We start from the raw sequence: 6,000 nt of genomic DNA, 5'->3' as shown, positions 1-6,000 counted from the left end.
GACTAAATCATGGAAGGCTTGTAAGGGAATTTATGAGTATTACTCACGATTTATATGCAAATCATATCAATTCATAAAATTTACTCGATAGACTCATGATATAAATGTCATTTTAAACTGTTTTGCAAGTTTAAAATTTGCTTTGAAAATCTATTTCTAGACCTTTTTATGATCCAGAATCACTCCGGATTACTTGTTTTAAGCCTTTAGCTATATTTAAATTTGTAAGTTTTCCACATTTTACTATGTGTTTTAGAGTTTTTGATCACTAATCAACCCTGTAATCTTCCATTATATGTGGCTTCATGACAACTTCTCTTTTTTTGCTCCCTTTCCCTTGATGTAATATTGTTACATTTATATTGATGTTCTGAAAAGATTCGTTTCGGAAACTATTTCTGCCCGTCCTATTCGGGTACAAGTGCTGGACCATCCCAATTTAAACTTGTGTTCACCTATTATTTATCCATCATTTTTTTTAAGTATTTTTAATTAAAAAATATATTAAAATAATTTTTTTATTGTTATAAATTATTTTTAATATTAAAACACGAAAATTATATTAATTAATACTATATGTATAAATAAAAGTTAAATCCCTAACATCACGGGCAAGTGATTATGGTGTCTGCCATACCGTAGCCTCAAAACTTCTGTCCAATGGACCCCAATTTTGTCCAAGGATGACTGCAGCTTACCTCTGGTGGTTCTCATGTCCACATTAGTCTTCCATCAGCCCACCGCCAATCAGGGGTCGTCGTGGGGGCCTTGAAGAAGGACCTTGGAACCCGGTTCAGTGACAAGGCTTTCTGTGAGGGTTTTTATTTATTTGTGCAAGCGGCACTGTAATCCGGTGGACTTCAGAAAATGCTAGGAAAAGGGTGTTTTCATGAATTGACGACGGTGCAAGGTGAGAGGCGCGTGCAAATGGAGTGCCCTCAAACATTGCATTGGAGTGGAGTGCCACAGGAAATTCCTCGTTACTGTATATAAATTTAGTATAATTATTTTAAAACTAATTGACGTGGCGTTTTTACTGTATATAAATTTATCATTCATCCTTTTATATTTTACTTAGATTATAATAGTATTATTTTAAAAAATAGATTATAATAGTATTATTTTAAAAAAAATTAATTTGATTTTCAAACTTTTTTAGCATAATTTAACCCTTTTAAATCTAAATTAAAACTCAATTGAATAATTTTTAGGGGTGAGAGTTGGTTTGAAAAACAGAGGATTAAAGTGTAAATCACAAGATTGCTTGTGAAAATTTATTGGTGAAGTATATTTTTATTTTCAATATTTTTTTTTATTAGGTGATCAATCCTTTGAAGTTTGTGAAAAATCATTTCGATCCTAGACTTTATTTTTGTTATTTTTCAATTCTCAATGGATGAGAGGAGAGAAAGAAAACTATCATCTCAATAATTTTGGCCACTAAAACATTATATTTTTGTTTCAAATGGTTATATATAATAAGGGGAATTTGACTTGGGTATTTTTTTTACCATGAAAGTGCCAAAAAAATTCAAAATATGAGATTCGAAAAAAATTAATTTCTAGGTTGATTCTTGGTTTTAGACCAGCTTTTTGCGCTTTTAGAGCTAGGGTGTTTTTTTAGATGTTTTGGGTTAAAAAGATGTGGAAAATAGGTTTTAAAAAAGAAAAAACCAAACACCTTGATTTTCCAGTTACCATAGTGGTCAGAATCTAGGTATGCTAAATATTATGTTGTTTTTTATTATTATTATTATTAAGCTAAGGTCATTATCTTTTTTTTTAAAAAAAAAGGTCACGCGGTTGATTTTGACTTTACTGGCCCATTGGTCGTGGGTCAGGTGCTAGGCCCGACCTCATTCTTTTTTTTTTAATTTTTTTTTTTTTAATTTTGAACTTTTTTATATTCTTTAAACATAATTTTTAAGTTTATATTTTACTTCTCCATGATTTTTTTTGCTTATTTATCCTTTTTTACATAATTATTAATTTTTAGTTATATTAGATTTGTTAAATTTTTAAAGGGATAAGTATGATTCATTTGTAATTTAAATATATTTTTTATATATTAAATTTATTTTAAGAAATAAAAAAATATTTATTTCTTATGATAATTTTAATATGTGTAGCCTTGCATCATATGTTTTTACTTTTTATTGTATCTAATAAATCTTATGTATGTGTCAATTTTTATTTGAAATTGAATTTAATAAACAAATTCATTAAATACAATGATGTAAATTACCCAAATCATGATATTGAATATGTTGATCTATGTTTGTCTCTCGATGTAATATTTTAATATAAAAGAGAAAGAATTAATAGGAAAAGACAACAATGCCCTTCTATAGATAGATATTAAATATTAAAGAATGAGGGTCATTAAGATAATTGCATATGAGTTGATAAATATAAATAGGAAAACAAAAGAGGAGAGAGAGAGAGAGAGAGAGGAAGGGAGGGAGCGAGGGAGAGAAGGGAAGAGAATTTAAAAAAAAATAAGTTGTTAATGTATGATTTATGATTTAATATGTATTAGCTTTGATTTTGAATTTGTTGAAGACCAGGGTTCTGAAAATTTTGTTTTGGGTTTAATTAATGAGTTGATTGGAATATCATGGATTAATTGTTATAGATAATGGTTTTGTTTAGTTGATTTTAGAAGATTTTTAGTAAGAATGATGATTTTGAGTTATGGTTTGTTTAAATAATGAATTTGAGTTAGAGATTTTTGTAGATTAATAGGTGGTCTGTAGAAAAATCTGGGTTGATGAAATTTTCAGCTTGGTCCCTTAATTTGTAAAAGTTATAGTTTGGTACCTAGAGTAAAATTCAAGATTCCGAAAAAATTAAAAGATGAATTATTGGTAAAATTTCATTATAGTTTTGAATTTATGATATTTTCAGTTTGGTTTTCTAATTTAATAAAATTACATTTTAACCTTTAAAATCTGATAAAATTCCATATTGGTCTCTAGCTATAATTTTAGTTTTTCAGATTGTTTTAATGAATAATTGAGGTTTGTTTGGTGAATTATTATCAATTTTTATGATTTGTTTTCTTTTGAATTAGATTTTTGGAAAACTATTTGATTTTTGAGTTTTTGAAAAAAATAACAAGTTCGGTTAAAAAAACATATATGGTCATTAGTTCAATTCTAAGTTAAGTGTATTAAATAGTTTGTATATTCTTTTTAAGTCATTTTTTAGTTTTTTTTTTGTATTCAGATAATCATGATATTTATCTGCAGGACATCAGTAGGATTCTCTTGGACATTTGCTTTTAAGATCTTTCTCTTTTAAGTCAGGTGAGTAAATAATATTTCATATGCATGATGAATAATATAAATATTTTAATTGTTAGTATGAAATGGATCATGCTTATTAATAATATATATTGATTATTATCTTTTTTTAGGCATGATCATTTGTTGAGTAATTGATGTTTATTTGGTGAACTATTATCAATTTTTGTGATTTTTTTTCTTTTGAATTAGATTTTTGAAAAACTATTTGATTTTTGGGTTTCCGAAAAAAATGACAAGTTTAGCTAAAAAACATATAGGGTCATTAGTTCAATTCTAAGTTAAGTGTATTAAATAGTTTGTATGCCCTTTTTAAGTTATTTTTTAATATGTTTTCTTTTGTATTTAGATAATCTTGATATTCACTCGCAGGACATCAATAGGATTCCCTTAGACATTTGCTTTTAAGATCTTTCTCTTTTGAGTCAGGTAAGTAAATAATATTTCATATGCATGAGAAATAATATAAATATTTCAATTGTTAGTATGAAATGGATCGTGCTTATTAATAATATATATTGATTATTATCTCTTTTTTTATGATAAGGCATGATCATTTATTGAATCTAAATTCTGAATATAAGATATGTGCATGCATGATTTGATAGCTTCTCATTTAATTGATTTCATGAGTTGAGCCTTCATATATAATTTTATTTGTTTGATTATAATATGATCATTTGATATGTCAGTCAAACTATTCATTTTAACGAGGTAGTTTTAGTATCTGTATATATCATATATGATCCCTAATTGGTCAAGGTCGTCACCAACCTGTATGGACAAATCATTTCACAGTATAAAGCCATATGCTCATTGCATTTTGATTTTTTAACAAATTTTATCTTATGATATTTCTTGTTATGACCTATTTGTAAAACCCTTATAGAAAAGCTTAAATCCAAACTTTCATATATGTCTCATCATTGTATTACCTCGTAGGTGTATATTGAATATTATTTACTTATTAAGTTGATAAACTCACTCTCTCACTATATATTTCTTTCAAACTAATAGCTTGTTAGCATGTCACTTTTATTGAACCTTCAGAACCTACTTTTTTGTTATAATTAGTACTTTTTGATTATATTTAGTTAGTGCTCCACAATTACAGGAGTTTATATTTAATTCTTATATTAATACAATCAAATGATATTATGAAGTAAATTTTATTATTGGTGTTTCATTGAACTCTAATTAAACTGTTTAAAGAATAAATCTGTGTATAAGTTTAGGTTTGTATAGGTACGAAACCCTAAAAAGAAACTTTGCCTATATGTTAGTCATGAATTTAAGAATCAGGTCATGACACTCAGTTTTTCTATTTTTTCTAGAATAAAAAATAACAAACCAAAAAAAGGTTTGTTGGTGTCCTTTTTTCTATTTTTTTTTCTTATTGAACTTGCCTTTTTTTTATCATATTCTAAAAAATAGTTTCAAAGAAAATTTATGTTATTAAACTTCAAAATCTCAATATTAAATAAAAAATTATAATCCCATTAGAGTTTGGTGTTTAATATTGCAATCATTAATTTTTGTTATCATGGAGATAAATAAAAATAGTCTTGAAAAAATTTTTAATTTCGCTGAAGTCCATAACCCCTTTACAGATTTAGCGTGTTAGTCTGAGTTACCTGGTTTTTAGGTTTGACAAATTCACTCATTGATCGGAAACGTTTTCTTGGTTTTTGCTCCTTTAATTGTTTTAATAATTTTTTCTCGATTGTATCCTTCACTATTAGATATATAGAAAAATAAACCGCATGACTATATATTTTTATCATATAATGAAAAACTATAGTTTATAAAAAAATTATAATATTTATTTCAGTTTAATCCTTTTTTTTTCTTTTTTTTTTCCTTGTTCCTTTGTTAAGGTTCTTTTGGTTTTTAATTTTATCTTTCAAATTAAATTTATAGTTTTTGTTATTTCAATAATAATAGTAATAGTAATAGTTGTGATAATAATAATTCTAATAATAGTAATTATAGTAGTTGTAATAATAATAATAATAATAATAATAATAACAATGATGATACTAACAATATTACTAATAATAGTATTAATAATACTAATAATATTGGTAGTAATAATAATAATTTATCATAATAGTAATAATAGTGATGATGGTGATAATTGTGATAATAGTATTAATAACAGTAATGATTGTGATAGTACTAGTGATAATAATCAAAATAATAACAACAATAATAATACTGATAGAGCTAATAATAATAATAATAATTAAAATTAAAGTATTAAAAGTAATAATAGTAATAGTAATGATGAAACTAATAATAGTGCTAATAGTGATAATAATTATAGTAATAATAATATTTTTCATGACAATAACAATGATAAAAATTGTGATAAAAATATCATTAATAGTAATAATTATTATAGTGGTAGTAATACAATTATTAATAGTAATTGTAGTTGTAGTAGTAATGGTGGTGGTAATAATAATAACTAATTATAATATTAGTTGAATAATAATAATAATAGTTATTGTAATAGTTTATTAGGATGGCTATGGTGATTGTAATACAAGTAATTATGGTGATTTTATAAATAATAATAATCAAAATAATAATAAAGATATTAACGATAATAGTAAAGATAATAATAACAATAACAATAATAGTATTAAAGCTATTAATAGTATAATAATATTTGTGGTAGTAGTGATAACAA

Source organism: Populus euphratica, unplaced genomic scaffold (genome assembly GCF_000495115.2).
Source record: "Populus euphratica unplaced genomic scaffold, PopEup_1.0 scaffold1688.1, whole genome shotgun sequence".
NCBI classification, from domain to species: Eukaryota; Viridiplantae; Streptophyta; class Magnoliopsida; order Malpighiales; family Salicaceae; genus Populus; species Populus euphratica.
This window is presented reverse-complemented; position numbering follows the sequence as displayed.